The sequence below is a fragment of the Hypanus sabinus genome, chromosome X2, assembly GCF_030144855.1.
Source record: "Hypanus sabinus isolate sHypSab1 chromosome X2, sHypSab1.hap1, whole genome shotgun sequence".
Classification (NCBI taxonomy): Eukaryota; Metazoa; Chordata; class Chondrichthyes; order Myliobatiformes; family Dasyatidae; genus Hypanus; species Hypanus sabinus.
This window is the reverse complement of record NC_082739.1, coordinates 7,460,581-7,484,385: the sequence shown is the minus strand read 5'-3', so window position 1 is coordinate 7,484,385 and position 23,805 is coordinate 7,460,581. Positions and strand designations below refer to the sequence as shown.

General features: G+C 45.8%; 1 long non-coding RNA gene across 1 annotated transcript in view; it reads right to left on the bottom strand.

Annotated features, from left to right (window-relative positions):
- Positions 1-470: 470 nt before the first annotated feature.
- LOC132385117 (uncharacterized) overlaps positions 471-23,805 on the bottom strand; it is a 44,552-nt gene continuing 21,217 nt past the window's right edge. The window contains exons 3-5 of the long non-coding RNA XR_009509082.1: positions 14,932-15,024; positions 7,573-7,606; positions 471-860 (exon numbers count right to left, since the gene is read on the bottom strand). This is a non-coding gene — a long non-coding RNA (uncharacterized LOC132385117). The remainder of the gene's footprint in view (positions 861-7,572; positions 7,607-14,931; positions 15,025-23,805) is intronic.

Below are 23,805 nucleotides of genomic sequence, written 5' to 3'. Positions count from 1 at the left end.
GGGTGATCGACTTCTCTAATATTGATTGATTAATAAGCATTGGCCAGGACACCAGGAGTAATTCATCTTCTTTCCTTTTTAAAAATTGCTTTGGGATAGTTTATTTCCAGCCAAGAGATTAAATGGGACTTAAATTGCAAAGACATCACAGTTGGTGCAGTGCTCTCTCTGCTTCAGCCTAGAGGAAAATCCCTGGCCTCAAGTAATATAGGGTCTCGGTCATAACTTCAGTATCATCTACAGAGGCAGTGGCTGAAGGCAAATTCAAAATTGCTCCATTGTAATGTTATCTGGAGAATTAAACAAGTAAGTTTCAGCAAAATCAAATCTGAAACTGAGGAACATTGGAATGCCTTGAGGTTGTAAAAACTGCAGAATGAATATCAAGATCTTATTATTACATAAACTGGACTTTTATTTTTTAAACGGCCAAATAAGCAACCCGCCCCCCCCCCCCCCAAACTCCGGTTTCACACATGAATTTCTCCATATTTGGTTGACGTGGATTGAAAGCAGATCACATCCTCTCCACATGTTGAAAGATCCAAACAAAATACAAAGGGTTAAGATACACTTTCTCCTGGGACCTTTCTTCCTTCTCCTGCTCCTAACCATCAGAAAGGAGCCATTGGAAAAAGGTCCATCATTTCCCTAGAAGTTCTTAATGATGCAGTCTTTCTTTCTGGATTCCACCCAGCCTGAGACAAGGACGCTATTCACTTTCTGGAGAGAAGTCCACTTCTCTAATCCTCATAGTGTGATACTGGAACTGTTGATCTGCGCTGCAGTTTCCCACTGTGCTCATCATCCCACTGACAGTGAATGGCGGGTCAAACTCCAGCTGGATTCAGTTCAGTTCTCTGTAGAAGAATCGAGTAGTTAATATATTTCTAGCACTTCTCCTCACACACATCCCCTCTGCCTCCATCTCCACCTTTCTGCTTCCCTTTTTCGTACTGCAATTTGGTTGCACAGAAACCAGAAGCACCTGCAGAACTTTGTCCGAATCCAGCCTACAAGTGGGAAGTGGTGAAGCTGTTAAAGTAGCACACACAATATTTTATTTTACTTAGTGACACAACTTTCTAGCCAAATGAACTCATCCATTTAACACTGACCTAATCACAGGGCAATTTTGAATGGCCAATTAACCTACGTCTTTGGACTGTGGAGAACCCGGAGGAAACCCAATCATGGGGAGAACATACAAACTCCTTACAGATATTGCTGGAATTTAACTCTGAACTCTGGCGTCTCGAGCTGTATTGGCGTTACGCTAACTGCTGCGCTACCAGGAATCAAAATGCTGGAGAAACTCAGCAAGTCAGGCAGCAACTATGTAGAGGAATAAAGAATCCTTTCCAAACCTGATTGATCTCAGTCTGAAGCAATCAATTTGTGGCGACCCACTTTCTGCGCAGGCGAACTGGCTCACAAATAGCCAGCGCGCAGGGTGAGACTATGATAATGCACCTCTGACGTCATTTCCGCCCAGAGAGGGCGGGCGTTAGAGATTAAATGCCAGCGCCACGAAGTTTGAATAAACTAGTCTCGAAACGACTTACTGACCGCGTGTCGTCTCTAGCTGTGTATGAAGTACATCGCTACATTGGTGACCCCAATGGTCCAAACGGGATTTGGACCAAAGATGACCGACTCCATCTGTTCACGCAGTTTCGCTAAAACTGCCGACTTTCTGGATGCTGCGACCACGCGTGTGGTTTAGCCAAGCAGAAGCCCAGTTCCAGTTTCGGCAGATATCCTCTGATTTCACGCGTTACTGCCACGTGGTGAGCACCCTTGACCAGGAGACGGCCGCCCAGGTTGTGGATTTCATACAGTCGCCCCTGGAAAAAGGCAAATATGAAGCATTCAAAGCGCTGCTCATTGCGACCTTTGGCCTCTCATGGCGTGAGCGAGGTGCCCGCCTGCTTCACCTGGACGGTTTGGGAGACAGACTGCCGTCATCATTGATGAACGAGATGCTGACACTGGCTGACAGACACAAGCCCTGCCTCATGTTCGAGCAAGCATTCCTAGAGCGACTGCCCGAGGACATACATCTGCTGCTGGCCGATGCAGATTTCAGCGACCCCCGGAAGGTGGCAGCCCGGGCAGACGTGCTGTGGAAAGCCAAGAGGGAGAGAGGGAGAGCGTGGCATCCGTCGGACAGATTACCAGGCCACGCGCCCAACAGCAGACCAGACCAGGCCCGGCGGGGGGGGGGGGGGGGGGTGCACACAACACAGAGGCAGGAGTGAGGAGGCCAGTGAACAGTGGTGTTTCTACCACCAGTGGTGGGGCACAAAAGCCCACTGTTGTCGCCCGCCCTGCAAGGGCCAGGGCCAGCTGCCGCTAATGACTATGGCGGCTGGCCACCAGGAGAGCCTCTTGTACATCTGGGACAAACAGTCGGGACGCCGCTTCTTGGTCGGCACCGGAGTGGAAATCAGCGTCTTGCCCCCGACGGGGTACGACACCCGCAACAGGAAGCCAGGACCCACCCTGAGGGCCACAAACGGCAGCACAATACGGACCTACGGCACCTGCACAGTGCAGCTGCAGTTCGGCGCCAGCCGGTTCACATGGGACTGCACATTGGCCGCGGTGGCCCAACCACTCCTGGGGACGGACTTCTTGTGAGCTCACAGCCTGCTGGTCGACTTGCAAGGGAAAAGACTGGTACATGCCGAGACTTTCCAGACATTCTCCCTGGGTGAAGCCAAGTTGCCGGCCCCACACCTGGACTCCATCACGCTGTCGGACAACGAATTCACCAGAATCCTGGCGGGCTTTCCATCGATTCCGGCACCGCAGTTCACGGCAGCCATGCCCAGACGCAGGGTACAGCACCACATTCCGACCCAGGGACCACCCCACCACGCCCGCGCACAAAGGATCCCCCCCAGAAAAGCTCCGCCTGGCGAAGGAGGAGTTCAAGAGGATGGAGGAATTGGGGATCATACGGAGGTCCGACAGCCCATGGGCCTCCCCCCTGCACATGGTGCCCAAAGCAGCTGGGGGTTGGAGACCATGCGGCGACTACTGCAGACTGAATGAGGCTACCACTCCAGACCGCTACCCCGTGCTGCACATACAGGACTTTGCAGCAAACCTGCATGGGGCAAGAATATTTTCCAAAGTAGACCTCGTCCGGGGATACCATCAAATCCCTGAAGACCACCCCAAAACAGCACTCATCACCCCGTTCGGCCTGTTCGAGTTCCTCCAAATGCCGTTCAGCCTGAAGAATGACGCACAGACGTTCCAGCGGCTAATGGACGCAGTGGGATGCGACCTGGACTTTGCGTTCTTCTATTTGGACGACATCCTTATAGCCAGCAGTTGTCGTCAGGAGCATCTGTCCCACCTCCACCAACTCTACTCCCACCTGAGTGATTTCAGCCTCACGATTAACCAGGCCAAATGCCAGTTCCGTCTCGATACCATCAACTTCCTGGGCCACAGGATTACCAAAGACGGGGCAACACCTCTGCCCGCCAAGGTAGACGTGATCTGCCACTTTGCCCAGCCCAACACGGTCAAAGGCCTGCAGGAGTTTGTTGTATGGTGAACTTCTACCACCGTTTCCTCCCCTCAGCAGCCTGTATCATGTGCCCTTTGTACACCCTGATGTCGGGTAAAGGCAAAGACATTACTTGGGACGAGGAGGCCGCGGCCGCTTTCATTTAAGCCAAGGAAGCCTTGGCAGATGCTGTGATACTGGTGCACCCCAGAATGGACGTTCCGACCGCACTCATGGTGGACGCATCCGACACAGCAGTCGGTGGGGTGCTGGAGCAACTCATCGAGGGGCACTGGCAACCCCTGGCATTCTTCAGCAAGCACCTACGACCACCCGAACTCAAGTACAGTGCTTTCGACCGGGAGCTGTTGGCACTGTATCTGGTAATCCGGCATTTCAGGTACTCCTTAGAAGGCAGGCCATTCACCGCGTTCACGGACCACAAACCGTTGACCTTCACGTTCACGAAGGTGTCCGATCCCTGGTCGGCTCACCAGCAGCGACATCTGTCCTACATCTCCGAGTACATGACGGACATCCAGCATGTCTCGGGAAAGGGCAACGTCGTAGCGGACGCACTCTCCAGACCAGCTGTCCAGGCCCTGTCCCGGGGGTGGCCTATGCAGCACTGGCAGAGGCGCAGCAGGCAGACGACGAGATGCCCAGCTACAGGACCGCAGTCTCGGGTTTGCAGCTGCAGAACTTTCTCGTAGGCCCAGGTGAGAGGACCCTCCTGTGCGACGTGGCTACCGGCCAACCTCGCCCCATCGTCCCAGCAGCCTGGAGGCACCGAGTTTTCGACTCCGTACGCGGTTTGGCGCACCCATCTATTAGGACAACCGTCCGGCTGGTCTCCAGCAAGTTCGCGTGGTATGGACTTCGCAAGCAGGTCAATGAATGGGCCAGAACGTGCGCACAGTGCCAAACAGCCAAGGTGCAGCGGCACACTGAAGCCCCACCGCAGCAGTTCGAACCCACCCACTGGAGGTTCGACCACATTCATGTGGATATTGTGGGCCCCTTACCAGTGTCCCGAGGAGCGCGGTACCTCCTAACTATGGTAGACCGGTTCACGAGGTGGCCAGAGGCTGTCCCGTTTACCAACACATCTGCTGATTCCTGCGCCCGAGCACTGATTGCAACCTGGGTAACACGCTTTGGGGTACCGGCCCACATTACCTGCTACAGAGGCACCCAGTTCACCTCCAGCCTGTTGGGAGCACAGCTACACCAAACTACTGCCTACCACCCACAGTTGAACGGACTGGTGGAACGCTTCCACCGTCACTTGAAGTCGGCTCTCATGGCCCGCCTGAGAGAACCTAACTGGGTGGACGAGCTTCCCTGGGTCCTGCTTGGAATTTGCACAGCACCCAAAGAGGATCTGCACGCCTCGTCGGCCTAGTTGGTGTACGGTGCACCCCTGGTCATCCCCGGGGAGTTCATACCAGCCCCAAGAGGGAAAGAGGAAGAACCCGCAGCAGTCCTGGACAGACTACGCGAAAGGCTTGGCAACCTGGCCCCCATGCCCACTTCACAGCACGGACGGACACCGACCCATGTACCCAAAGACCTGCAGGACTGTAAGTTTGTGTTTGTACGAAGGGGCGGACACCGGGTACTGCTACAGCAGCCGTACGAGAGGCTGTTCAAGGTGATCAACAACGGGTCCATGTACGTTCTGGACATTGGGGGGAAAGAGGAGGTTTTCACGGTGGACTGACTCAAGCCGGCCCATGTGGACTTGGCGCAGCCGGTCGAGGTTCAGGCACCACAGTGCAGAGGCAGACCTCCCAAACAGAGGCTGATCCAGACTGTGGACATTGGGGGGTGTTTCGACGGTTCTGAGGGGGGGGGGGGTGTTATGTGGCGACCCACTTTCTGCACAGGCGAACCGGCTCACAAATAGCCAGCGCGCGGGGGGAGTCTTTGGTAATGCAACTCTGACGTCATTTCTGCCCGGAGAGGGTGGGCCCTAGGGATTAAGTGCCAGCGCTGCGAAGTTTGAATAAACTAGTCTCGAAACAACTTACCAACTGCGTGTCGTCTCTAGCTCTGTATGTAGTACATCGCTACAAATTCTTTATTCCTCTCCATAGATGCTGCCTGACCTGCTGAGTTCCTGCAGCATTTTGTCTGTGTTACTCTGGATTTCCAGCATCTGCAGAACCTCTTGTGTTTAGTAGTTGTTTGGGGGCTTGACAAGTAAAGCCTTCCAGCAGGTTGAACTTCAGTTCAGTATTTAAAGTTTATTGAAAGCCAGTCAGATTGGTCCATAGCAACGCATACAACATGCTGGAGGAACTCAGCAGGTCAGGCAGCATCTGTGGAGGGGAAAAAACAGTCACCCTTTCAGGCCGAGACCCTTCATCAGGACTGGAAAGGAAGCAGGGAAAAAGCTGGAATAGGAAGGTAGGGAGGAGGGAGATGGTTGAACCATCGACAAACCAATGATATCCTGACCAACCCTGGAGTATCTGGAATCAAAACTGCCTCCTTCCACTGTGACCAGATAATAAACTGGGATTCATTTTGTAATGCAGTACTTCCTAGCCTGTGGAACCCTGCACTAACTCTCTCAGTGATATCACCAGTTATAGGTAACAGCTATTTGTCATCCTCTGGAAGTTATATGGTGTTACAAATTCAAAGGCACAATTGTTAAACAAAAGGTAGCATATTAGTGGAAGATTCTTGACCTGCAGCGTGAAACCAATCCATAATCACCTTGTTCTGCGGTTCCTTCACTCTGCCTGATCTTCAGCCAGTTTTACTTCACAACAACTAAACATTGCTTAGATCCAACAACACTTCAATGCCACATTCCATTGGATGGCATATAGTTCATTTCCTGTGTTTTATTTGTACATCCAGTTATTGATAATAAAAGGGTTTTCCAAAGACTTAGTGATTATTCAGTGTTGATGTGATTCATATTATCTTTCACCAATTCACTTTCCAGGATCTATGTGTCAATGGAAATGTCAGCATTTATTACCCATGTTTAATTGCCCTTGAGAGGATGGCAGAAACCCACATTCTTGAAATGCGACAACCTCACTTGCGAGGAGCTGAATATGGACCATCTCCCTCCTCCCTACCTTCCTATTTCAGCTTTTTCCCTGCTTCCTTTCCAGTCCTGATGAAGGGTCTCGGCCTGAAAGGGTGACTGTTTTTTCCCCTCCACAGATGCTGCCTGACCTGCTGAGTTCCTCCAGCATGTTGAATGCGTTGCTATGGATCAATCTGACTGGCTCTCAATAAACTTTAAATACTGAACTGAAGTTCAGGAGGCAACATTGGTTTTGAGTGTTGGCTGTTAATGTAAACGATGCACTCTGCTGTACATTTGGATGTACATGTAATAAGTAAACAAATATAAATCTGAGCTTCAAAACCAGGAAGTGAGACACTTATAGAAAGTGTAGCAATTACCCCTGTTCAGGTGAAAGAATTTGAATATCAGAAACAGTCTTAAAAGCTCATTTAGCACAACAGACAAAGAAGTAGAAGGTTGTATTAATAAGGTGGAAAGACTTGTTTGTCAATGGGATTTGGACACATTAGCAATATAAGCGTTTTTTTGCTAGTCCTTACTGTTCCTGAGCAGATGCATCCAAGAAGCACTTTGATGGCTCCGGAATAACATCTTAGTTATACCAGTGATTTGACAGAGAGAGCTCTAATAACCAGACAGAAAAGAGAGAGTATCTGCTCTTTGCCAGTTGTGCCAAGGGATCTTTTAATATCCTGATATAAGGACATTCCAACATTAGATGTGCACTGGGTGAAAAGATTCCTATATACCTTATTGTGTGAACTTATTCTCCATACATCAGCTACAAAGCCACCCCTCCCATATCCTAGCCTCTTCCCTCCCTTACTCCTGTAGCAACCCCCCTACCCCCGGTACTTTTCTAAGTATCTCCCTGTATCTCCCACTATTTCTCCCTCCTGTACTTTCCACTCTGACCATACCAGTCACGGCCTCATGTTCCACGACTCAGGTAATTAACTGACATTCGGGGACACATAGTGATCTGTACCTCAGAATATTCTGACTGAACTTCAGCTTGGGTCCTGCGAAATACAGAAAGAGGAACAGGGTTAATAAAGCTCTGTGCACTGAACCAGCACGCAGTCTGAGAGGCACACAGAACAAGCACACTTAAAGATGCATCCTCACAACCACCCAGTACACAGTGTCAGCTATACACATTACATCCCATTACACACGAGGAGTACTCTCAAAGTACCTTCACGTATTGGATGCCATAAGGACACAATTGCTCTGGAGAGGGTGGATTTAGCAGGGATATCTAAAAAAGAATTGCTTCAGTGGGTGGTTTATCTGCCCTAGGAGGTGCTGAAGACAGGTATTCTCAACACTTAGAAAGCATCTAGACCAGCACTTGAATGGCTAAGGCATGGAAGGTTCTGGGCCTAATGCCAGAGCATGGGCTTATTATAGATATTAATTATAGACAGGTGACTGAATGGCCTCTTTCTATCTAAGTACAGTAACTCTAAGATTTTGTGACCGTGACACTGGCATACAATTTCACATAATCTACAACACTTATGTAGGTACATATTCACTAACATGTTTTGATATGTACCTAACACCAAACATACTTCAGCACACTTTGATATACTCTGCGTACATCCTCATGTATACACACACAACCACATGCATGCTATCCTCACATATACCCACCTGGGCTCCCCCTGAGACACATACATGTATGTTCAGTGGCCACTTTATTAGGTACACTTCCATATTCTATATCTAATATCTAATCAGCCAATCATGTGTCAGCACCTCAATGCAGGCATGGTTAAGAGGTTCAGTTGTTGTTCAGACCAAACATCAGAATGGGGAAGAAATATTATTTAAATGACTTTGATCGTGGAATGATTGTTGGTGTCAGACATGGTGGCTTGAAAATTTCAGAAACTGCTGATCTCTTGGGATTTTCAGCAACAACCATCTCTAGAATTAACAGAGAATGGTGTGAAAAACAAAAAGACTTCCAGTGAGTGGCAGTTCTGTGGGTGAAAACACCTCATTAATGAGAGAGGTCAGAGGAGAATGGCCAGACTGGTTCAAGCTGACAGGAAGGTGACAGTAACTCAAATCGACTAGATTAGATTAGATTAAATTCTACTTTGTCATTGTGCCGAGTACAGATACAAAGCCAATGAAATGCAGTTAGCATCTAACCAGAAATGCAAAGAATAGTGTTATTCATAAATTAACTGTGAATAAAAAGTAAGTGCTACAGCACACAGATATAGAAGTACTGAGACAGTACAATATGGGAGCAATACTGCTTAGTGCTGTGATATGAGGTTCTTTATATACCCTAAAGAATTCCTAAAACCAGGTGCCATCCTCCTTTCATCCACATCCAAGGCTTACGCCTTGGACAATGATACAAAGTACAAGACTGCCAATGTGGAAAACCCAAAACATCACAAAATATAGGAAACAGTCAGCAGATAAGGCAGCATCTATGGAGGGAGGGACAGAGTTAAAAGGCCAGGACATAGATCTCTCATCCATTGACTCTAGTACCTGGCCACAGATGCTGCTTATCCTGCTAAGTATCTCCAGCATTTCCTGTTTTTATTACGATGGAAGTTGAATCACATGGAAAATCATGTGTTTTGCCCCATTGAAGGTTACTGGCACACACCATTGTACCAGCCCAACAACATCAGCACGGGCTGAGGAATGAGCCACCCCACTTTCCAAGGGAAATCTACCATAAAAGGGAAGGGAACCGAGGGAGCTACAGGGAAAACTGTGCAAAAATTCTGTTCATGAACTGGGCCAGATCAGCCTCACAGTTTCTGCATGATGTACTAGGATCTTACTGAGGTCACACCATAAGATGGTACTATTAAACCTATGGTGATTTATTAAAGCATAACTTATCAATATAAATCACCAAGTTTAGATTCAGTACTTGGAGCAAAGGTTCATGGATAGAATTCAAAATTAGAGTTAATGATTAGCAGTTAATGATTAGAGTTAATGTTTATGCTCATTTTCAGTTTCAGATTAGTCAATAACCCCGATGATATCTCTGTAACTAATTTCTATTGCTAAAGTCCAACCATGTCAATTAACTCGAAGCCATAAATGAGACATTGTCAGTAACAGCAGGAAGAATTGATTGTGGGGGTTGGTAATCCATTTAGTTATAGAAGCTAAGCTAGTCCATTTACGTTTAAAACAGTGTCCACGTCTGTAGTACAGGATGTAGAAGGCAGCCAGTGAAACAACAATCAAGCAGAGGCCAATGATGATCCCTCGAGTATTTATACTGCCATCTAGAAACACTCAAAGAGGCACAAATCAGAATCAGTAAATCTCAGCAGTACCTGCTGTTGTTGAGTGCCATTGAATTGTCACCTCTGGATATCGTAGTTGCCCATTGGGTTTTTGTGGCAAGATACGGAAGTAGATTGCAAGGCCTTTCTTCTGGGAAGATACTGCTGCCGCCAAGGTTGTGACCCAGCCGGATTCGAACTCAGGACCCTCCTCCTCAAAGTCCAGTGCTGATACCACTACACCACCAGCCGGCCGCACACCATATCTTTGACTGGAACTCTTAAATTATAATCAAGAAGCAATCCCTACCATTGCACACAAGCTTCCTCCTTCTCACCCTTTTCTATCCATGGCCTCCTCTACTGCCAAGATGAAGCCACACTTAGGTTGGAGGAACAACACCTTATATTCCGTCTGGGTAGCCTCCAACCTGATGGCATGAACATTGATTTCTCTAACTTCCGTTTGTGCCCCTCCTCCACTTCTTACCCCACCCCCTATCAATCAATTAATTAATTAATTACTCCTCCCCCCCCCCTTTTTTCCTCACCTTTTTTTCTCTCTTTGCCCCTCTCACAATCACTCCTTGCCTGTTCTCCATCTCCCTCTGGTGCTCCCCTCCACCTTTCTTTCTCTCTAGGCCTCCCATCCCATGATCCTTTCCCTTCTCCAGCTCTGTATCCCTTTTGCCAATCACCTTTCCAGCTCTTAGCTTCATCCCACCCCCTCCGGTCTTCTCCTATCATTTCGCATTTCCCCCTCCCACTACTTTCAAATCTCTTAATATCTCTTCTTTTAGTTAGTCCTGATGAAGGGTCTTGGCCCGAAATGTTGACTGTACTTCTTCTTATAGATGCTGCCTGGCCTGCTGCATTTCACCACCTTTTCTGTTCCACCTTCCTTCACATGCTTATCTACCTCCCCCTTAAATGAATGTATTGAATGAATTTGAACATTGAACGTTGCTCCATTTTATGTCAGGTTCCAAATTCTACTAAATTACAAAAGCAATTCTCCAAGTTTCCTAATTTGATTTTATAGGGTTTGGTTTTAGGACATCTCCACCAGTTTAGATCCCTTTAGTTGCTGTGAACATGGCTCTTTCACTGATGATCTTTGAAACTGCCATTGACAGGAACAAGCCTGGCTGAGAAAGGAGGTGGTTTGGGCGCAGGGCTAGCAAACCCAGTGCTACTGAAACCCCAACAGAAGCTCTAAAGACCCCATTCCTGGAAGAAAAAGGATACACCAAGAAGATGAGCCACACCTGGAGGCAATGTGAAAGACTGACACAAGACAGAGGACTTTGGCGAGTGCTGTTGCTGGCCTGTGTCCCAGTAAGGGTGATGGGATTAAGTAAGATGATCGTTGAAGTGATTAGAAAAACATCACTCAAACCTTGTTTTGGATCTATTCCTCGATCCATCCTCATTTTCAGTGGTTATTTTTATTGCCCTCTATGTTCTTAGGGAAGAAATTTTGCTTTCAGGGAAGGTGGTTGCTTTATTTTAGTCAAGGAATCTGAACAAATAGTGATTCAGTGCTGCACTGTTGAGTTGGAATCATAGAGTCATACAACATAGTATCAGACCCTTACGCCCACGGTGTCTGTTCTCACTTTTATGACCATCTAAGGTGATTTCTTACCTTTTTAGGTGCCTGTCTAAATGCCTCCTAAACATAGATATTGATCTGATTCCCTCTCTAATGGCGACACATTCCAGATATGATGTGTTGAAACCCACAGCTCCTCTTTAAAACTCATTCCAAACCTGCCACTGAAAGATTAAGCTGAGACCACATCTGCTGGGCCAGAATGCAAAGGTCAGGGTGTTGGGGCTGGAGGCGGGGGACGGGCCGGTTCAGCTTGCTGCTCTGTGAGTTTACTCTTTTCTATGGCCTGTAACTATGGACTCAGTTCCGCATGCTATTTGCTTACTTCTATTGTTTGCACTATTTTTCTTCTGTCTGCACAGCCTTCTTTTGTTTTAATGGGTTCTATTGTGTTTCTTCGTTTTGTAACAGCTTGTAAGGAGACAAATCTGAAGGCTGTATAAAGTATACATACCTTGATAAATGTACTTTGCCCTCTCAGTTGGATATAAGATTCTATGAACTATTTATGACTCAGGAAATGGAAGCAAAAACAGGCTGTGCCAGTTAATAAAATCTTTTGCATCAGTATCACTTTACCTCATTGTATCCCACTTCTTTCGATTTGCTTAATATTCAAAATCTATTCACCTCTGTCTCAAGATCTTGAGATATACCTCGAGACTCCACATCCTTCTTAGAGAAAGAAGATCTAACCCTAACCCTACTTAATACCCTCTGTGTGATGAGGTTTGGTGTGACTTCATCTTGAAACTTGTGATGTTTAGTTGTAGACAGCCCAGCCAGAAGAAACATTATCTCTCCCTTACCCAGTGAGAATTTTGACATAATCTCTTCATTCTTCTAAACTCCTGCTCTGCTTACTTTTTCCTCTAATGGCAACTCCTCACCTCAGGAACCAACTTAATGAAACTTGTTACATTCCTTAAGTAGTGAGACAGAATTTGTATCTAATATTCCATGAACACCAGAGATTCTGCAAATGCTGAAAATCTTGAGCAGCACACACAAAATGCCGGAAGAACTCTACAAGTCAGAAATCATTTATGCAGAAGAATAAACGGTCAATGTTTCGGGCTAAGGCTGGAAAAGAAGGGGCAGAAGCCAGAATAAGGTAGGGGAGGGGAAGGTGGGGCAGGTGATAGGTGAGACTAGATGAGGGGGAAGGAGGGGGAATGAAGTAAAAAACTGGGAGGTGAAAAGTGGAAGACGTAAGGGGTTGAAGAAGAAGGAATCCGGTAGGAGAAGACAGTAGATCATGGAAGAAAGAGAAGGAGGAGGGGAAGCAGATGGAGCTGATGGGCAGATGAGAAGAAGAGAAGGGGTTGAGAGGGTAACCAGAATGGGGAAATGGAAAAAGAGAGAAGGATGGAGGGGAGAGAAATTACTGGAATTTGGAGAAATTGATATTGATGACATCAGGTTGGAGGCTACCCAGACAAAATACGAGACGGTGCTCCTCCGTCCTGTGTTTGGCCTGGTCATGCCAGTAGAGGAGGCCATGGACAGACATGTCGGAATGGGAATGGGAATGCTGCATGTGAGGCCTCTATTGGTCGGGGTCGACCATGGATTTTGCATCCTAGCTGTCTATGTAGATGATACGCAAGCTAGGGTAGTACAATCTGGAGAGTAAAGCTGTTGTCCACCTAACAGGCTCCCCCTCCCACACAGCTCATGAATTCAAAGGAACAGCAGAGACCAATACAATTTGGCACCAGCAACGTTGCAGAGGATGCCAGACAACATTGAACTCAACTGAGACTCCAGCTCTTGATTCTCTTCTTGGGGTTTACTCCCAAAGCCTTTCCCATGAGAGGGTATAGCCACAAGGCAGTGCAAGTTTGACATCAGAGTTTTCCTTCTGCTAGATGTGCTGCCAACCACAGATGACAAGCCCAATCTGCCCAAATTCCATGTGTTACCTCACAAGAACTCTATTCAATTGCAGGAAGACACCTTTCCTTTTGAATTCAACTCCTCTTGCAAAGAAGGCCAACATTTGCCTTCCTAACTGCTTGTTCATTAACTTTGTGGTTCATGTACAAAAGCTCCCGGTTCTCTTTGAACATGAACTCCTCTTAATAGTTAGTTACTCTGCTGTTTATTTTTTCTCTATCAAAATGGATCATACACTTGGTTGTATCCAATAAGGTGGACACAGAGTGTATGTTCATGGTCTTCTACTGTAGCTCAGCCACTTCAAGGTTCAATGTTTTATGCATTCAGAGATGTTCTTGTGCACACCACTGTTGTAACACGTGATTATTTGAGTTACTGTCACCTTCCTTCAGTATGAACGAGTCTAGCCATTCTCCTCTGACCTCTCTTATTAACAAGATGCTTTTGCCTACAGAGAAACCACCCACTGATTTTCAAACAAGAAAATCTGCAGATGCTGGAAATCCAAGCAACACACACAAAATGCAAGCCAGGCAGCATCTATGGAAAAGATGGGCAAGCAAGAAGAAAAGAGGGAAAAGGGCATGGGGAATGGTGAAGGAGAGGCCTGCCCATCATCTCCCTCTGGTGCTCCTTCCCCCTTAACTTTCATGGCTTTCTGCCCTCTCCTATTAGATTCCCCCTTCTCCGGCCATGTATCCCTTTCAATAATATACTTCCCAGCTCTTTACTTCATTGCCCCCCTTTTCAGGTTTCACCTATCATCTCGTGTTTCTCCCTCCCTTCCCCTCACCTTTTAAACCTACTCATCTTTTTTCCTCCAGTCCTGCTTAAGGGTCTCAGCCCGAAATGTTGACTGTAATTACCAGATTTTTCTTTTTTTGTTTTTTGCACATTTTCTGTAAACTCTAGAGACTATTCTGCATGAAAATCCCAGGAGATCAGAAGTTTCTGAGATACTCAGACCCACCCCATCTGGCAGCAACAAAGTCACTTAGATAATATTTCTTCACCATTCTGATGTTTGGTCTGAGGATCAACTGAACTTCTTCACTATATCTGCATGCTTTTATGCATTGAGTTGCTGCCACATGACTGGCAAATTAGATATTTGCATTATTGAGCAGGTGTACCTAATAAAGTGGCCACCGAGTGTATATTCCACATTGCATCCTGTTTTCTTTGCGCTTGGCCATTTACAAAGCCGGCTGTATCCTACTGAAGTCTCCCTGCATCATTCTGCCCTCATCCACACCCCTTCACCACAGACACTGCCTCCCACACCCACCATTCAGTCAATGTCATTAGAAGAATTAGAACATTTGATCATTTTATGGTTATTCAATGAAGGCTTGGTACTAACTAGTTATAATAATGGTAACAAATCAGAAAGGTACTTTACAGAGATAAAGTATCTTTGATCATTAAAATTGTGAAAGATATTATTTAAATGGAACTTCTTGCTTTCTTTCTATCTTATGTATTGCTTAAATATTTAAGACTCAGATTTATCTGACAGTGAATGGAACGTTGGCATATCTCTACTTACAGTTTCCTGTCTCTGTATGATTCGTAGATGAGATCTGCCTATGGACATGGAGGAAGATGTCATGTGAAGGAATGACAGTAGCGAGTTTCAGATCTGCAAAATAAGGAGGAGACTAGTGTGGGTTTTGATGGGAGCCTGCCAAGGTCAAAGGGCCAACACCTCCAAGGATTTGCTGGCGACAGCCTGCAATTGTTGCTACACATTCTGGCACCAACATAGCATGCCCACAATGCTCGGCAGAACAACAGAACAGAGCAAGGAACAAAGCATGAACAGTGAAGCAAGCCTTGTACCTCACCCCTCATCTCGCACCATCCTCTTACACCAGGACAAGCCATCTTCTGCCTCCAGCTACCAACAGACTTGTGGATTATCAGACACTGGGCCCCAACTTCCCCAGTAAACTCTGACTTGGGTCTCTAGCCATCAGGCCTCAAATTCTGGACTTCCGTTTGACCTTTGGGCTTCAATCTGGATCTCTGATTGTCCTCCAGCCTTCAATCTATACATTCGATTGACCTTTGGGCTTTAATATTCAGTATCACCCAGGACTTGCAGGTGATGATGAATGAAGCCTCTAAATGAGGGCCCGAACCCCAGGCCTCAAACTCCCGTCTCATCAATGGCGAGATCCTAAACATCCTTGCCAACATCATACTGCGCACACACTGCCTGCCTTCAAATGTGGAATGGGGGCTTAGACTAAGACTTAACCTCTGGCTTGTCTTCTAGTTCTCCCCCATCCTTGTCCCTAAACCCTAACCTGACCTCACTCCCATCTCTGTCCCTAAAACCATCCCTATGAACCTAAAAACAAAACCTAACAACTAACTAATTCTGAGCCACAACCTTGATGGAGACCACAGCTCAGCACCATCTTGAATTTTAATGGTTGGCGGTCTTGCCCTTAAGCTAGACGACACAAGTCAAACCCTAAGAATTCTGAGCAGAAGTTATGGAGGATGCCATGTTTCCTGCACTCCCATCATTCACATGTGTCCTATCAAAAGTTCAAAGTTCAATGTAAACGTATGATCAAAGTACAGATATGTCACCTAAGATTCATTTTCTTGTGGACATTCACAGTAAGTACAAGGAAAAACAATAGAATCAATAAGAAACCACACACAGCAAAGACAAACACCTAATGTGCAAAAGACAACAAATTGTGGAAATACAAAAAAAAGAGGTAATAAAAAATAAATAAATAAATGAGTTGGAAGAGTCCTTGAGAGTGAGTCAATTGGTTGTGGGAACAATTCAGTGATGGGATGAGTGAAGTTGAATGAAGTTATCCTCTTTGATTCAGGAGCCTGATGGTTGAGGGGTAATAACTGTTCCTGAACCTGGTGGTGTGGGCCCTGAGGCTCCTGTACCTCCTTCCTGACGGCAGCAGCGAGAAGAGAGCGTGGTCGGGATGGTGGGGGTTCCTGATGATGGGTTCTGATTTCCTGTAACAGTGCTCCTTGTAAATGTGCTCAGTGGTGGGAGATGGCAGTTTGTGATCCCATAGAACTATTACAGGCATCATAAGGAGAGCTCTGCACAATTCCCTGACCATACTTACCTTGTAAGCAAACTGCAGTTATACTCTGATTGTTATACCCTGCTCTTGGTGTCCGTTTGCTGTACACAAAAGTGACTGAGTGATTCCTCCAATCTAGCATTAGCTACACTGCTCCCTGATTCCTTAACAACCCTTATTAAGGGAGGTTGTTTTCAGGGTGGCCACTGAGATGAATGTAGCCAGGATTCATATCCCTACTGTGCACATACAAAATCTAACATCGAGACATGGACCAGACAGGGAGGATTGTACCTTCTATCTGGTGCGTGCTGTATCATACAGGCCTGATGTACAGATGTCTGTAATTGGTCTCAGTGAGACTTTTAACCCTTTGGGTCATTTCTCACCTGTACACCATTAATAATCGGAGTGACATTGACATATCAGATGAAAACTGCTTCTGACATTTTAATCAGAAGTTTAATATAAAGAGTGAATATATTTACAGAGTAGTGACAATCTCATCTTACAAAATCTCTCATGCAATTCATACATATTTTACAGTTACATTATCTCCCAGTGTGGTGAACTATGTGCCTGTCTGGACACGCCCCCTGCTGACTGCTCCTGTGGCTCCTCCCACAGGCCCCTGTATAAAGGCGATCTGAGGCCTGACGCTCGGCCTCAGTCTCCAGGACATAGTATGATGGACACTCACTCCTGGTTCCTTCTTCCAGTCAATAAAAGCCGATATCTCGCCTTACGTCTCAGTGTGAGTTATTGATGGTGCATCACCCAGTACTACAAGGAAAATAAAAATTAAACCAGTTTAAACATGAGGAATGAACACAATATACCAGAACGGAATACAGGGTCCTTACCCATTGCTTCCCTGTGAGCGTGCAGCCAATGCAGAGCTTGCTGTGAGATTTGGAGCTCTCAAGAATCTCAACTGCCACTGAAACTGGTTTGTCCTGATTCCTGACAAGTCTAGCATAACAGTACCCAAAATAAACTGGGAGATCAGGTGAGTTGTGCAAATGAGCTTGGGACAAACATCAGACTTCACTAATCTCAATTTTTCCCTCCTTTTTCATTCACACTCATTATTACCTGCCATGTCATATGACGTGGGCGATCATGGTCTTTCCATGATCATGGTTGTTCCTGGCAAATTTTATCTACAGAAGTGGATTGCCATTGTCTTCTTCTGGGCAGTGTCTTTACAAGATGGATGACCCCAGCCATTATCAACACTCTTCAGAAATTGTCTGCCTGGCATCAGTGATTGCATAACTAGGACTTGTGATGTGTACCAACTGCTCATATGACCATCCACCACCTGCTCCCATGGCTTCATGTGACCCTGAATGGGAAGGTGTACTGAGCAGGTGCTGCACCTTTTCTAATGGTGAGCTGCAGGCTGGTAGAGGAAAGGAGCGCCTTACATCTCCTTTGTAGAGATGTATCTCCACCCCACCACCCATATTCATACCTCAGCTCTCCTATTTTCCCTTTCTGCCCTAGAGCCATCTCACATTGCTTTTCTCTTTCCTCCTTTCTCCCCCTGCCCCAACACCTATCTTCCCACCATTTCTTTCTTCTCTCATTATTTTTCCATTTCTCCTCCTCACTGGGAGCTGAAGAGTTTGCAAGCATTCTGTACAGGAAATTCTGCTTTACTGATCTTTAAGCACCTAGTGCAGAGTTGGGCAGGCTAGTCAATGGTGTGACTTGCTGGATTGATCCTGACAATTGCCACCGTGGCTATTCGTAGACCCATGAAATGGGCCACTGACTATCTGCCAGTTTTCTCTCTGGAGAGCAAGCACACAGTTCTATGAGACTTTCCATGACCGGTGGTCACTGCATGAAAAGTGTGATTTAGTTTGTGTCCTCCTGCTGGCTGAGTACACCTTATCCAAAATACTTGCAGCCAGAAGTGTTTTGGATTTCAGATTTTGGAATATATGAGAAGATAGTTCGGGATCACCATCATTTCTGACTCTGACTTTACTGTAGGTGCTACTGGTAAGCTGGTACATTGTGGTTTAAGATGGCACTGGTGAAACACAGCAATGACTTGCTGGTAGCAAACAAAACTATTAACTACTTTATTAGTAATACACACAAAATGCTGTTGGATCTTGGCAACTGAGCTCCTCCAGCATTTTGTGTACATTACTTTGATTTCCAGCACCTGCAGGTTTTCTTGTTTGTGATTCAGCTACTTTATTACTCACACTTTTTCTCGGATACAATCACTGCAAACAATTGCCTGTAACTTCCCTCTCAGAGTTGAGATTTTGAACTGCTTGTATGACCTGGTATTTTTGCGGTGTGAGCCGAAGTCTCAAAGGTGCAGGACGGTTGCGGTGTGGTGTGTCTGGGCCCAGGCCCAGGCCTGAGAGCAAGGTAAACGAGCCAACGTTTGGCTGCTGGAGTGGACTTGGAGGCAATTTGTAGTGGTAGAAACAAGGCAAGGCAGAGTCGAGGTGGTGGGGCCCTGGCCCAAGAGCAAGGAACAAGCCAATGTTCAGCTGACTTAAGAGCCAGGCCAGATCGAGGCTGGATGAGAGGGACGGGTCTGGTGTTCAGCTCACTGCTCAGTGATGTTTACTCAGCTCTGTGCTGAACCGAGGCTGTGGCCTGCAACTAACGGGCTCCTGGATCGACTGTGACTGGCTTTGTCACTGTGGACCCACTTCTGTGAACTTCAGTTCTGAATGTTATTTCCACGATTTGTTTTTTTTGTACACATTGGGTGTTTGATGGTCCTCTCTTTTTAATGGGTTCTATTGCGTTTCTTTGTTTCTTTATAGTATACATACTGTACTTTGAACTGTGAACTTTGAATAGTCTCTGTCTTACACTTATTCACACATATGTACTTAACAGTAAAAATTATTACATACCATTATTGTAATGAAAATATAATGTGTGCAGGGTAGCAACAGCAGCATTGGGAGAATACCTGAATCAGCTGTTCAACAGCAACAAGCAATGGCCTATATCTGTGGGCCATTTTGCTGTGTTTTGATTACAAGGTTACATTACATGGTATTTGTATTTTACTTTTTTAAAAGTTTTATGTAAGCTATAAGAACAATCAACATTGTTGGCTTCTCCTGGTGTTAGATTTTCATCAGCGATGATCTTGGCAAACTCATCAATGAATTTCTCTGTTGCTTTGTGATCAGCAGAAGCTTTATCTTTAAAATAAAAAAAAATCAATATTGTGCCTTTTCTTAAATTTCTGCAACCAGCCTGCTGAATATTCACAATTACCTTCAATTTTCAGTTCATCGTGATAGATCTTTGCTTGTTTCATGATCAGCACACTGTTAAGCAGCATATGTTTACTCTGATGTTGATGAATCCACTCTTTAGATACACGATCAAGATCTTCATTTTTCACTTTATGTGGTGACGTTTCGTTTTTCCATTAACCCCTGTCCATTACATACGTAAGATTACTTCTCAGACCACCTATGGTGTGCCAAGACCTGCGCAATGCCTGCGAACCTTCCCAGTGCTTTGTGGGATTTTCCATTTGTGATGTCATGTCAGCACTGAAAACATTTTCAGAATTTGGAGATCTTGGGATTTTGGATTCTTGGGTGAGAGGTACTCAACCTGTACTTGCTTTTGTGAAATTAACTTCTATTTTCAGTGTAACAATAGAGAGGCAAAGTGGACTGATGTAAAATATTTAGAAACTGAGTAAAACAAAACAAGAAGTTGAGCACACTATCCAAATGTGATCATAAGATAAATCAATGGAATCTTTGGCATCAGACTTGGACTTTGCATTTGGAGAAAAAACTGTCCAACTCTGGGGAAAGAGTGACTAACATGCACCCTTAACCATAATGATCCACAAAGCCGATCTTGGAATGGATATTGCCAATGCCCTGCCACCTCCTTTGTATTTCAGGGATTACATGTATTAATGCTGATTGTGGGTGCTATGTGGCGTAGCAGTTAGCGTTATGTTATTGCAGTGCCAGTGACCTGGGTTCAACTCCCACCGCTGTCTGTAAGGAGTTTGTACATTCTCCCCGTGGGTTTCCTCCCAGGTTAATTGGGCAATGGTGTGGTTGGGCGGTGCTGGATCATTGGACCAGAAGGACCTGTTAGGGTGCTGTATCTCTAAATAAATAAATAACTCAGGCACACAAAGCAACCTTGGACTGGGAAATACACAATCAGCCACAAGTGGCATATTTCTCTTCATTCCTTCAGCTGCTGTGCAGCAAGGGTGAAGCTCTCCTTTGTGATGGCGTACACTCACTGCGATGAAGGAGCCCCAGAGAACAGGGTGACTCTCAATACATAGCTCCAGGGCCTCTAGTTCTAGGCTAATTTCTAATGCTGTGTCTGTGCTCTATCTTTGACTGTGCATGTATCCTCTAGTGAACAGGTTCCTTCCCACGTCCCAAAGCTGTCCTGTTTGGTTACTGTTAAATGGTCGCTGTAAATTGTCCTTTGTACGTAGATTGTAGTTATTTAGCGATAGAATGTGGTTATAGGCCCTTCAACCCAATGAGCCCACGCCGCCCATTAACACCCATGTGACCAATTAATCTACTAACTCATACGTCCTTGGAATGTGGGAGGAAACCTGAGCGCTCATGGGCAACTCATATGGTCGTGGCTGAGTGATAAAATCAGCAAGAGTTGACTGGAAGAAAGGGAGAATGCATGGTGCCTGATGAGCAGCATAGTCAGTGAGCTAAAGGGCCTGTTTCTGTGTATTATGACTAGAACACTGATCACTGATGTCAGGTCGAGAAAAAACAAGAAGTAAATTATTACAGAGGAACAGAAACTCCAAGAAGAAGGCCTCAAGCTTAGATTTCCTAATTTTTCTGCAGCTCTAAAGGAGGACATTAATGATTCATCAAATATACACTGCCTCAGAGTTAAAATAATATATACAAGAACAACAAAGATAACAGATACCCAGGACTTAGTTACTGTCTAAGTCTGACCACGGTGTTCAGGTTGGTTTTATATGGGTCAACAGCCAACCAAGTGCTGGGATCCAATTAAGTTTTATTCTTTAATAATTACTGTCCCTCCTCAGATTATCTGAATTTAATTTAAGATTACACCTTTGATACAGCTCAGTGTTCACTTTGACTGCTCTTAATTGAGCACAAGCTGATACAACTCCTTGAGCAGCACATACCTTCCCATCTTGAATTTTTCAGATATTCAATGCAGTTGAGAGATGTAGCTATATGGGAAAGGTCCATTATTTTCCATTGTAGCTCTGTACAAATTTACATGAAGATTTTTCTGTATTTTCAGATGTTATTAATGAGGCCCTCCGTTGGGTGGGGTCAACCATGCATTATTGCAAATTAGCTGTCCATGTGATATGCAAGCCAGGGCAGTACAATATAGAGAACAAGCTTGTGGCAGACTCTTCCTCTCTACACAGCTGATAAATCCAAAGGAATGGCAGAGACTGATACAGTCTGGCTCCAGCAGCAGCAGCATTGCAAGGGCTACCAGTCAGCATTGAACTCAACATAGAACTGCCTTAGGGACTCCAGATTATTCCTCTGGGATTACTCCTGAAGCCTTCTTCCTGAATGGGTGTAGCCGCAAGGCAGTGGAGGTTTGAGATCAGAGTTTTCCTTCTAGATGAGCTTCCAACCACGGCTGATGAGCCCCATCTGCCCAAAGCGACTGGTTTTAAGGCTCCAGTAACCCAACTTTGCCCCTTCTCCTGTCAGTAGAAACGGCTCTGCTGGGCTTAGTAGCTAAGCCACACGTGAAGGCCAGGAGATGGACTTGGTTGTTGGAGGCTGTTTGAGACGCACACCATTGGCAGCATTTAATAGATCGTGGGAGCTTGTCCCCATTACCACCCCCGGCTATAACAACCTTAAGGAATGAATAATAATTTTTACATAACTCCTAACCTAATCTATTGCTTACCCGACTCTGCCCACTGCTCCTGTTCTTGCAGTCTCTAACCTCCTCTCCCAAACTTCCTGAACCTCTACTCATTTCACTGTCCAGAAAAAGTGAGAAAACAAATATAAATAATATTAAGCAACGCTATATGTGCAACAGTGGAATTTACTGCTGACAAAAGCCATATTGTTACAGAGTCAGAGAGTCATATAGCACGGAAACAGCCCTTCTGCCCAACAACACCATTCTGACAAAGATGGCCTTCCAAGCTACATCCCATGGGAATCTTCATCTGTGGCAAAGAGCATCTGAAGATTGAAAACTCCGATTCACCACAAAGCTCACAATTGACTGGATAGCAGGAATCCCCATTTCCCCTGCATGCTCTGAGATACTTAGTCACTACACAAGACACTTTAGAGCACAGGAAAGGTACCGCCAACACCATCTCTACAATACCTTCCAAATCCACTGACAGGGGAAGCATGGCAACATTGGTGCCAGAGGTTGGAGCCCAAAGGTGGAAGACTGAAATCGGTAAGCCCAAAGGTCAAGGCCTCTGGGTTGGCTTGTCTGGAAATCTGACAAGTCTGGGCCAGGGGCTGGAGCTTGGTAGCCTGCAAGTGCAGGGCTTGTCCTGGGATTGGAGGCCTGTCTGTGTGTGTGAGTCGGTGGGAGGCTGGGAAAGGGGCTTGATTTACTGTTGTTCTTGTTGCTTGTGTTGTTCTGCTGAACATTGTGGGCGTGCTAAGTTGGTGTCAAAATGTGTGGAGACACATGCGAGTGTCTCCACCCCCCCACCCCCCGCCGTGTATCCTTAGGTTGTGTTTGTTGTTAACGGAAAGGACACATTTCACTGTATGATTTCACTTTACACGTGACAAGTAAATGTGGACCTGAAACCTGAATCTAAATTGTACCGAATTAGCCAGCTGATCTGCACACCACACCATTCACGTGCTGGATAATGGATTCCCAAAAGGGGCTCTCAGTACATAGCTTTGCCACAAAGGGAGTTCCAGGTGGACAACAGAAACATTTCAAGCATTCTCTCAAAGCCTGCTTAAAAGATATTGTAATGTCTTCACCATTTCATCCCATGTCTGTTTGATGCCCATTAGAAAGGAGGAAAAAGCTTTGAGTTTCTTAGTTGGGAGCACATGGAAGCCTGTGAGAGTAGTGAAAGAATTGCATTTCTCAGTACCCACCGTCCTCCCCCAGAAAACAGCTGTTGTCCTACATTGACCTCATCAGCCTGCTACAGAACTTGAGTAGAAGCAAGTAACCCTCAACCACAGGGAACTTTAAGGCAAAAGGATTTCTCCCAAGTACTCCCAAATACGTGTGGGTTGGTTGGTTAACTTTGGCTGTAAATTCCCCTAGTGAGTAGATAAATGGTAGAATCTAGAAGCCGTTGATGGAATGTGGGGAGAAGA